Below are 11,002 nucleotides of genomic sequence, written 5' to 3'. Positions count from 1 at the left end.
TGAGCCCTTTGAAGACATATTTTTTTATTCATGGGCTTCTCCTCATGTTTACAAACACTTTCTGTTGCTCAGACTACTGCCTAACACACAGTCAACATTTAGTATATACTTTCTGACTAAATGAATGGTTATAGCTGGCTCCTGAATACAAATAGTTGAAGTAGCAAAGGATTCCCAGTGTTCATTACTATCCTTCGCCCTTCTCTTGTTATGGAAATATGTAGGATGCATGCCATAGCAAATGTTGTCTACTACCATTACAATTTCTGGAACATAAAGATTCTCTCGCCTTGCCTGTGAGTCTGGAAACATATACCTGATTTACTGCCAATAGGAATATGGAGAGGTGTGTGATTTGTCACTTCTGGTTAGAGGCAAGAAAGATTAGATTGGTTTCTTTACTTCATCTCCCCCTTATGTTTGAAGTTTCAAGAAAAAGAATGGAGCTTGATATCTAGGTTTGTGCAAAATGTTTGCCCATCAAATATAAGACTCTGGGCTCACTTCCCAATATTGAAGGAAACAAATTTAAAATGATAGAAGTATCTTGGATATTAGCCCTCTATCAGATGTGGGATTAGTGAAGATTTTTTTTCCCAGTCTGTAGGTTGCCAATTTATCCTATTGACTATGTCTTTTGCCTTACAGAAGCTTTCCAATTTCATGAGGTCCCATTTATCAACTCATGATCTTAGAACACGAGCCCCTGAAGTTCTGTTTAGGAAATTTTCCCCTGTGCCAATGAGTTCAAGGCTCTTTCCCATTTTCTCTTCTATTAGCGTCAATGTATCTGGTTTTATGTGGAGGTTTGTGATCCACTTGGTCTTGAGTTTTGTGCAAGGTGAAAATGTGGATCTATTTTCATTTTTCTACAGATGGACAGCCACTTAAGCCAGCACCATTTATTAAAGATGCTTTCTTTTTTCCATTGTATATTTTTGGGTTCTTTGTCAAAGATCAAGTGTCCATAAGTGTGTGGTTTTATTTCAGGTTTTCAATTCTATTTCATTAATCAACTGTCTGCCTCTGTACCAATACCACGTGGTTTTTATCACTATTACTCTGTAGTATAGCTGAGGTCAGGGATGGTGATTCACCCAGAAGTTCTTTTTTTTTAAAAAAAAAAAAAAAAATTTACTTATTATGTATGACTACACTGTAGCTGCCTTCAGACACACCAGAAGAGGGCACTGGATCCCATTACAGATGGTTGTGAGCCACCATGTGGTTACTGGTATTTGAACTCACTGAACTCAGGACCTCTGAAAGAGCAATCAGTGCTCTTAACCACTGAAATACCTCTCCAGCCCCGGAAATTCTTTTATTGTTAAGAATAGTTTTCACTATTCTGATTTTTTTTCTTTACCAGGTGAATTAGAGTGTCGCTCTTTCCATGTCTTTGAAAGTTGTGTTGGGATTTTGATACGGATTGCATTGAATCTGTAGATTACTTTTGATAGGAGGTCCAGTTTTATTATGTTAATTCTGACAATCCATGAACATGGGATATCTCTCCATATTCTGCCATCTTCAACTTTTTTTCTTGATAAACTTGAAGTTATTGTCATACAGAACTTTTACTACTACCAAGAAACCAAACAACCCAATCAAAAATGGAGTATAGAACTAAACAGAATTCCCAACATAGGAATCTCAAATGGCTTAGAAGCATTCAAAGAAAAGCTCGAAGTCCTTAGTGATCTGGTAATCAATCTGGATGTTCCTTGGAAAATTGGAAGCAGATCTACCTGAAGAACCAGCGATAGCCCTCTTGGGCATATACTCAAAAGTTGTCCCATCATGCCACAGGGGCATGTGATTCACTATGGTCATAGCATTCTTATTTGCAATAGCTAGAAACAAGAAACAACCCACATGTCCCACAATAGAAGACTGGATAGTGAAAATGTGGTTCATTTACACAATGTAATACTAATCAGCTATTAAGAATGAAGTTTGCAGGCAAATGGGTGGAAGTAGAAAATATCCTGAGCGAAGTAACTCAGACCCAAAACAACATGCACAGCATGTACTCAGTAATAAGTGAATATTGCCCCCCAAAATACAGAATATTCAGGATATAATCCACATAACTCAAGAATGTTAACAAGCTGAATGGCCCAAGTCAGAGTGCCTCAGTCCCATTTGGGAGAAGGAAGCAATCACAGGAGTGGGGCTGGGGGTTGGTTAGGGAGGAGAGACATGGGTAGCAAAGAGGATGTGGAGGGGAAGAGGGGAACATGATCAGGTATTGGGTGGGAGGAAGAGGACTGAAGTCCTGAGGCCCAGCATAAAGAATGGAAACAGGCAACCTTGAGAGGTAGCAGTAGGGAGTTGTCTAGAATATACCAGAGGCCTGTGAGATGAGAGATTCTCAGGATTCAAAGGGAGGGACCTTAGATGTAATGCCCTATAGGAGGAAGAGGGAACTTGTAGAGTCCATCTCTAGCAGAAAGACAGGGCATCAAGTTGAAGGATGTGGTTATGATCCCACAGTCAAAAACTCTGACCCAGAATTGTTCCTGTTTGAAAGAACTGCAGAGACAAAAATGGAGAAAAGAGGAAAAAGAGGTCCAGTGAGAGACTCAAATTGTAGTCCAGCACAAGGGGAGACCCTGAGGTCTCACTCTATTACTGCTGCTATAGTGTGCTCACAAACAGGGGTCTATCAGGTCTACTCTCTGAACTACCCAACAAGCAGTTGAAAGAACCAGATACAGATAATGCCCAACCAATGGACAGAAGCTGGTAATACCTGTTGTTGAATTAGGGAAAAACTGAAAGAAGCTGCAGAGGGGGAATGACCTTATAGGAAGATGCCATCTCAACTAACCTAGATGCCCAAGACCCGTCAGACAATGAGCCACCAACCAGTCAGCATACCCAGCTTATATGAAGTTCCTGACACATGTACAGGAGAGGACTGTTTGATTTGAACTCAGTCAGAGATGATGTACCTAACCCTCAAGAGACTTGAGGGTTCAAGGATTGAGGAGATCTGGTGGGATGGTAATGTGGGGGTGGGGACATCCTCTTGTACACAAGGGAGGAGATATGGGCTGTGGAACAGTCAGAGGTTGACCCGGGAGGCATAAAGTCTATAAAAAAAAAGATTAAAATAAAATGATGGAAGTAAAAAGAGAATTAACAGAGGAAATAAGGAGTCTACAATTCAGTTATCTTGATCACTTTTAAAGATGAATCATCAAAGAGAGGCCTCTTGATTAGCAGTAGGTTATGATCTGAGCAATCTATTTAAGGAGTATCAGTCTCTGAGATTTTCAGCACTATTTCTTATGAGAATCAATATGGTCATGACTTAGTACTGTGATAAAATTTTACAAAACATCGATCTTCCACAAATATATTATTAGTAGATACAAGGAAATACATTTAAACAAGTTTTCTCAACCTATTCTCTAAAGAAATTATATAAAATAGAAAATATTGATCTGTAACAGTTTGTCATTTGGACTTATTTTATTGCTCTAATCTTTTAGTAGAATTGTATTAGATTTTTGCCCAGGCTTGTGGCCTATTCAGTATCAGATTCTCTGTCACTTTAATAACATCAGTTATGGGCTTTATTTCATGGAGTGCCCCTTAAATGCAATCAGGAAATGGTTGGTTACTCCTATAATATTTGTGCTAGTATTTCACCAGTATATCTTGCAGACAGACCACTGTTGTAGGTCACAGAGATTGTAGCTGGGAGATACTAATGATCACCTTTCTCCTCAGGTAGTGTGCAGAATACTTTCCAATAGGAGTGATGTTTCTAAGTAGGCACCAGATTACTTCTCTATGTTCATGACATATATAAATATTCATGAAGCATGTGATGTGTGTGTGTGTATACATATATATATATATATGTATGTATGTAATTTTACAAATGGCCTTTAGTGTTAGTGGTGCTTCCTCATATTATTTCCTTTACTCTTCCTTCCCAAATTTATTTAATCTTCATATTTTAGTTTCCTTGTTGTCTCTCCATAACACTCCAGACTCCATTCACCCTTTCTTTGAATCTCCTTCAATAGTATCACTCCTACACTCAGGTTCAGCTATTTGCCAAGGTTCAAACGAGATAGGAGTCCTGCCATTGAGAGGGGAAGTGTGCACAGACTCCAACTCCTCACCCAGAAACCCATTGGCAATGAAAACAATTTCTTTTCTCCAAGGGAGTCTCATTAAGTACATTATCCATACTTCAACGAAAGCTCCATGCCTAGAAGTAGTTGTCCAACACAAAATAAACTCAATTGTGGACTCTTTTTAAAGCCACCTATGCCTTTGTTTAAGCATTTTTTTTCCTTATTGGTCTTTTGCTTGTTTATTTTGATGAATTTGGTAGCAATTCAGGAAACTTGGTGGATTGTATAGTGCTTCTTCACAGGTCTGGACAAATTCTTTGATATATGGTAAGATCTTCAGAATCAGATGTGTATTCATCTTCTTTCAAAAAACTTTTTATTGATTCTTTGTGAATGTCACATCATGCACCCCAATCCTACCCACCTCTCTGTCCCATCATATCATCTGCACTCTACCCCCACAACTTCCTCCCAAAAAGGAAAAAACAAAAATTCATCATGGAAGCTGGAGTGAGTCACAGTGTGTTGCACAGTATACCCTTTATTTGCAAACGTGCATTGCAATGAGTCATTGATCTGTTTTGAGGCCTGTGTCTTTTGCTGCACTGGATCCTCGTGGACTCTTGTTGGATGTCCCTCTATTGTCCTGTGTCATAAAGATCATGCAGCTTCGAATCTGCAGAACTGGCTCCTTTTCCTGCGCCAGCAGTTCAGAGATGATGTAGATATAGGGGTGAGCCAACTCAGAGCCCTGGACCTGGATCTGTGAGGTAGTTGAGCTGGTTACCATGCCCACTCTTCTGTACCTGCACAAGAGACAGCTCACACTCTTTGTCCAGGAAAGGTGCAGGACCAGATCTGTGCTGGCCTTAGACGTCAACATGGGTTCAGGTGTTAGCATAGACTAAGGAGAGCTCCATGTCAATTGAGCCATGTACAATGAGCCATGAATGTCTATTCATACGAGACCCCTCAGCAATATTGAGGGCTGGGACGTCACCATGGCCTTAGGTGGCACCACAGGCTACTTACATCAGGCTATTCTTTACCATCCTTGGTTCTCTAGTTCCACTTCTCTTAATAGTTCTCAAACCCTTCTACTTCTCTTTCTCGCTTATCTTTTCACCACATACTTACAAATTGTACTGGCCATAATTGGGGAGAAGGGACTGGGTATCTTCATCCCAGTGCTCTCACTAAACATCCTTCATGCAGGAATTTGGACTGAACAAATAAACCAGCTCAATTCCTCCCTGACTTGAAAGCTGATTGTTAGCCAGTTGGTTTTTTTGCCAACCCAACTTCGCAGCATTAGATGCACATTGTTACCCTATGTGCTCGATTCTACTAAGAAAGGCAAACATCAAATTTGAGTGTTTACTAAGTGTACAGTGTTTACTAAGCAGATGTCTTCCTTGTTTAAGTTCTGGACCTCAGATCATAGTCTCCTACTGTCCCCACAATGAAGTCTTCCTGGAAATTCCTCTTTTTTTCCATTCTGGAGTGCATTAGAGGCCATACTGTGTTTCACTTGACTATTGCATCATGTATTTCTGCTTCGCTACCCATTTTGCCAGTGCAATGGGTAAGATACTTTCATAATTCCCTTTGATATTAATGCATGCATGGTAAAGTCTCCTTTACCATACTGGTCCAATTTAAAGTTCCAATAAGTGAATAAATGTAGATATAAGTTGTTTATACAGAATCAGAAAATTTGAAGACATTTCCAAAAAAAATCTTTTCTGTATTACATGTTCAGGAAATGCAAAGTTTTATCTGAGGTCACAGTACAGTGAGTGGCTTCTCTCTTTAACCCGACTGGAAAATTGAGAAGTCTAAAATTTGTCTTTTTGGTCCAGCTCTTTAGTCAAGTTGCTAAGTGAAATGAATGTCCCATAGTATCTCTTAGCCCGCCTCAGCTATGAACACAGCTCTCTGAGTTACTTTTTATGCATGTCACAGAGTGGTTATGATATTGATGAGTACAATATCTCGTCAACTAGAAGAGGATCCTATATGTATACATTTAGATAGCTGTGTATAACTAATTTATGAATCACGAAGCTTCAGCTCATGTGCTGTTTTAAAAATGCATTCTGCATTCAGGAAAAGGACATAAATTTTCTCCCAAAAATTCTGAAAATCATAGCTAAATATCATGTTTTACGATTTGCTTGATACAACAAATGAAGTACTGGAATATGTCTTATGAGGAGAAACAACTTCCACAGTCACCACTTTTCCAAACTTCAGAGGCGTCCCATGTGACTTTAGTCAGGAGAAAAGAGAAAACATAGCAAGTTGCATATCATCAGAGAACTGTTAAAATTAGATGATTGCAATTTTTCAGAAGCTTTGGAAAGATAGAGTAAAATGTATTTTTAAGTAACCACTCTGAGATGTATAAGGTAAGCTTATGTCAAGATATACTTACAGTTTGGGAAAAACAAAAACCTCTAGGTATCTTCACTAATTCCTAGAAAAAAGTCAATCCTTTTAATAGGTATTATATTGAGATAATATAATGTTCAAATAAAATATTTCCACTTAGAAGTTAAAACTTGTGAATTAACTATGAGAGTAATATATCTTTGGTTTATTTCTTTAAATTAAACACAACTCAAGACTTATGTTATGCTAATTTTAAAACATTTGTAGTAAAACAGTAAAAATGGCCAATTAAATTTTAGCTCTCATAATCACATGGAAAAGTAGAGTGCATATCTCCTCTACGAAAATTCTTAGCCTTAAGTAAAGCTCTTACTACTTATGGTAACTTTGAAATTTGCTCACAGGATTGTGGGAAGGGTGGGCATGATAGTAATAAACGTATTGGCACTTACAATTGTAAACATCAACAGGTCATTTTTATTCATTTCTCTAAGGAAAACAGAGCATTGTTCATGTGATTGTGGGTGATGATTATGGTAAGTATTATTCCTAAATATTTTCTGAGAGTATTTTAAATATTAAATCAGTTACAATTTATTCCAGCATTCATTTTATTAAAGAAGTTGATGCTGGAGAGCATATTTCTATCTTTTTGCTTTACTTGAATTAACAGAGTGAAATGTATGTTCCTATTATGAAGACAAAACATAGATGACGCACTGGCCAGACAACCTTGAGATTCCACCTTACATGAGTCAGAATGGCTAAGTTCAAAAACTCAAATGACAGTAGATACTGGAGAAGATATATAGAAAGAGGAAGACTCCTCCATTGTTGGTGGGATTGCAAACTGGCACAACCACTCTGGAAATCAGTCTGGAGGTTCCTCAGAAAATTGGACATAGAACTACCTGAGGACCCTGCTACACCACTCCTGGGCATATACCCAAAAGATGCTCCAACATTTAACAAGGACACATCTCCACTATGTTCATAGCAGTCTTATGTATAATAGCCAGAAGCTGCAAAGAACCCAGATGCCCTTCAACAGAGGAATGGATACAGAAAATGTGGTACATCTACACAATGGAATATTACTCAGCTATCAAAAACAAGGGCTTCATGAAATTCATAGGCAAATGGAGGGAACTAGAAAATATCATCCTGAGTGAGATACCCCAAACACAAAAAACATACATGGTATGCACTCACTGGTAAGTGGATATTAGCCCAAAAGCTTGGATTACCCTAGACACAATCCACTAACCACAGGAAATTCAAGAGAAGGACGACCAAAGTGCAGTTGCTTCAGTCCTTCTTAAAAGGGGGAACAAAATATTCATAGGAGGAGATATGGAGACAAAGTTTGGAGCAGAGACTGAAGGAACGGCCTTGTAGAACCTGCCCCACCTGGAGATCCAACCCATATACATACAACCACCAAACCCAGACAATATGGTCGATGCCAAGAAATGCATGCTGACAGGAACCTAAAGTAGCTGTCTCCTGAGAGGTTCTGCCAGAGCATGGCAAATACAGAGGTGAATGCTAGTAGAAAACCATTGAACTGAGAGTGGGGTCCCCACTGGAGGAGTTAGAGAAAGGATTAAAGGAGATGGAGGCGCTTCCAACCCCATAAGAACAACAATACCAACCAATCAGAGCTCCTAGGGACTAAACCATCACCTAAAGAGTACACATGGACAGACCCATGGCTCCAGCTGCATATGTAGCAGAGGATGGCCTTGTTGGCCACCAATGGGAGAAGACCTTGGTGCGCCAAGGCTGGACCCCCCAGTGTAGGAGAATGTCAGGGTAAAGAGGTGGGAAGGGGTGGGTGTGGAAACACCCTCATAGAAGAAAGGGGGGATGTGGTAGGGGGTTTATGGACAGGAAACTGGAAAAGGGGATAACATTCGAAAAGTAAATAAAAATATGCAATAAAAAATTGATGAGGGATAGCTGGGTATATTGATACATATATTTACCCAGCACTTGGGATGATAAGACAAGAAAATAAAAACAGAAATCAGAGTTCCAGCTTCAACTAAGCTAAAAAAATTAATAAACATGTTAAATCTTAATGTACATTAAATAATATTTAAAATAAACTGCATTAAGTTTATGAAGATAAAAAAGTTAATGTCTTTTAATAAGACCACCATGGCTCAAATTCTGTGTTTATTCTCTTTAGTTTGAAATTCAGAGATGTCAACAAAATAACATAAAGTAAAATGATGATTTATTTTTTTATTTTCCCCCTTAAATAGTTGTTTATTGGCAGTGAGCTGGAAGAGATGGCAGATTTAGCGTTCACAGACAACACGGAACACAGTAGGGCAGCAAAATGATGGGAAAGAACCTGAAGGCCCCTCTTCAATACCAAGTGGGTAGGCCGAGGCCTGAAGTGTTGATGGAGTAGCCTTAGATCAGCTCTGGTTAGTAGGTATGGTTAAAGATGAAGAGAGATTCACTGGCTGCGGCTCCAGACTGGCTACTTGGAGTGTACTTTCCTTGACAAGCGAGGCTGTTGGCCAGGGCTCGCTTGATATACTCCTCCTGGGATGCCTTCAGGTTCTCCTTCTTCCCATCCACGGCCTTTAGAGCAGAGGTTTGCAGGACTTGACTGTAGGAGAAAATCAAGGCCATGGCTTCATCAGGGGACACTTGTTGATAGCGTTGAGGTTGGTGAATGCCTCTTCCTCACTCTGCCTTCCAGACAGGAAACTGACCCCAGGGACAGCAAGGGGGCACTGTGCGAAGAAGTTCTATGAAGGTTGCCATGACAATCTCCTCATTGGAAAATTTCTGGGTGTAAGCATATCCAGGGGTGACATGTTGGGCTTCAGCAGTGTGCCTTCCAGGTACACGAGGTGGTCACTCAGATCCTTGTAGACAGTTGCCAGTACCTTCTCAGTTACATACTGGCGGCGCTTCAAGTCATGGTCCCCATCAGGCTCCAAAATGGTACAATGCCATTCTACTGGCAGATGCTGGCATAACAGGCCAGAACATTGGCATTTTCCATGATGGCAATGGGTGAGGGAGTGTGTTCCCCAATCTTTAGCACACAGCGCCACTTGGCAAAGTCAGCTGAATCCTTCTTATACTGGACACAGCGTTCAGACAGTCCATCCAGCCCTTGTGTAGTGGTCTCGCCATTGGCTCCTCCCGGGGCACCACACCCTTATCTACCTTAATGCCCACAACATCACCCTTGGACTTGATAACTTGGAGGAAGGGACGTCCATCATCTGTCTTTTGGTACAGTGTCTCATGGAAGAGGATCACCTACCCTCCACCTCCTTCCAATGCAGGGATTCACACGGTCATCAGCAGTCAGCAGCAGTTGGCAGTAGAACGCTTGTCCTCCTCAGTGTTCTCGGTGCCAATGGACTGCAGGAGATTGGCAATGCTTCAAGTGGACTTGAGTGCAGCCAGGATGCCCTTGCCTGGAGCCATAATTCGGTAAACAATGTCAGCCAACTCCTTCTTCTGCTCTGGGGTCAGTGCAAGGTATGTGTAGGGCATGGTGCCGGTGGCAGCACTTTCCTGGCACAGGACAGGGTGATACCTGTAGGTAGGCAAAAGGACTAAGGACGGAACGGGGCTAGGGTCACCAGAACCTCGTTCTGCAGCGCGTTCCCAGAGAATGCAGTATATTCAGATGGGGTGGGGGCGACTTATTTGTTTCTAGGTGATATAAATTTATGCCAACTAACAAATTATTATGGAAAACATACTATGAACATACTTAGAATCCCTCCTAACAGTTAACATTAAAAACACAACAATGTAAATCTTATCTATAATGAGCTATAGAGGAATTTTAATCTGGCATAGTGGCTTCTTTGGCAAGGAATCACAATCAAAGACCTTCTGGGTCTATGCAATTTGGCTGGAATACAGAATACATCCAATTGAGGGGCAAAGTGATGAATCAGAGAAGGATTTGACAAAATGAGTCAGAGGTAGGACATATCCATCCCTTAGAGGAAGAGAGTGAACAGAGAGTTGAGCCAGTTGGGTGTCAGTGCAGTGAGCTTAGAGCAGTGACGTTTTGTTGAGTTCATTTCAGAGTTTATGCAGTTCAGAGCAGGTTAGCAGGAGGTAGTTGAAAACAGAGACTAAGAATGAATGAGCCAGACACTTAGAACAAATGGATAGAGTTAGCATGAGGTCAAGCAGAACAATTCAGTGAGAAACTGAGAGAAGCCAGATTGAATCAGTCAGCTTGGAGAGGACTTGGAGCCAGAACAACTGAGTTGAATCAGTCAGTCAAAGTTCAGAAAGAACTAGAAAGAGTGGGAATTTTGTGCAAGAAACCTCCTTACTTTTACAGGGAGCCGATATGATACATTGAATCATTTAAATTGCTATGTCATAAAAATGTTTTCCTGATGTTTTTAAAATTAAATTGGAAGAATTATGTGGTGTGGTACATGCTAGTTTTAGTACACTCATCATTCATGCTGAGAATTATTCCTAATACTACTGGATCTACCTTAGGA

At 40.3% G+C, this 11,002-nt stretch overlaps 1 pseudogene across 1 annotated transcript; it reads right to left on the bottom strand.

The window, feature by feature from the left end:
- Positions 1-8,897: 8,897 nt before the first annotated feature.
- Positions 8,898-10,022, bottom strand: LOC116893739 (annotated as a pseudogene). Its single transcript, XR_004387002.1, has one exon. The product of XR_004387002.1 is annotated as a fructose-bisphosphate aldolase A-like (transcript).
- Between the last annotated feature and the right edge of the window lie 980 nt (positions 10,023-11,002).

This window comes from Rattus rattus, chromosome 2, assembly GCF_011064425.1.
Source record: "Rattus rattus isolate New Zealand chromosome 2, Rrattus_CSIRO_v1, whole genome shotgun sequence".
Classification (NCBI taxonomy): domain Eukaryota; kingdom Metazoa; phylum Chordata; class Mammalia; order Rodentia; family Muridae; genus Rattus; species Rattus rattus.
Note: the sequence above shows the minus strand (reverse complement) of the source record. Positions and strands in the feature narration are given on the sequence as shown.